We start from the raw sequence: 1,089 nt of genomic DNA, 5'->3' as shown, positions 1-1,089 counted from the left end.
GATAACTAGGGAGAGAATGTGGCCCCTCAAAGATGAGCAAGGCGGCCTTTGTGTGGAGCCACAGGAGATCCTAACCAAGTATTTTGCATCAGCCTTTACTGTGGAGAAGGACATGGAAGATATAGAATATAGGGAAATAGATGGTAACATCTTGAAAAATGTCCATATTACAGAGGAGGAAGTGGTAGATGTCTTGAAACACATAAAAGTGGATAAATCCCCAGGACCTGATCAAGTGTACCCTCGGACTCTGTGGGAAGCTGGGAAAATGACTGCTGGCCCCCTTGCTGAGATATTTGTATCATTGATCATCACAGGTGAGGTGCTGGAAAATTGATGATAGGCTAACGTGGTACATCGATTTAAGAAAGTTGGTAAGAACCAGCCAGTGAACTATAGACCAGTGAGCCTGATGTCAATGATGGGCAAGTTGTTGAAGGGAATCGTGAGGGACAAATTTACACATATTTGGAAAGGCAAGGATTGATTTGGGATAGTCAACATGACTTTGTGTGTGGGAAATCATGTCTCACAAACTTGATGTTTTTTGAAGAAGTAACAAAGAGGATTGATGAGGCAGAGTGGTAGATGTGAGTTATATGGACTTCAGTAAGGTGTTCAACAAGGTTCCCCACGGGAGATTGGTTACCGAGGTTAGATCTTGTGGAATACAGGGAGAACTAGCCATTTGGATGTGGAACTGGCTCAAAGGTAGAAAACAGAGGGTGGTGGTGGAGGATCGTTTTTCAGAGTGGAGGCCTATGATCAGTGGAGTGTCACAAAGATCGATGCTGGGTTCACTACTTTTTGTCATTTATATAAATGATTTGGATGTGAACATAGGAGTTACAGTTAGTAAGTTTCCAGGTGACACCAAAATGGAAAGTGTTGTGGACAGCAAAGATGGTTACCTCAGAGAACAATGGGATCTTGATCAGATGGGCCAATGGGCTGTGGAGTGGTAGGTAGAGTTTAATTTAGATAAATACGAGGAGCTGCACTTTGGAAAAGCAGATCAGAACACGATTCATACAATTTGTTGTAAGGTCCTGGGGAGTGTTGCTGAACAAAGAAACCTCGGAGTGCAGG

The sequence above is a fragment of the Chiloscyllium plagiosum genome, chromosome 37 (genome assembly GCF_004010195.1).
Source record: "Chiloscyllium plagiosum isolate BGI_BamShark_2017 chromosome 37, ASM401019v2, whole genome shotgun sequence".
Taxonomy (NCBI): domain Eukaryota; kingdom Metazoa; phylum Chordata; class Chondrichthyes; order Orectolobiformes; family Hemiscylliidae; genus Chiloscyllium; species Chiloscyllium plagiosum.
This window is presented reverse-complemented; position numbering follows the sequence as displayed.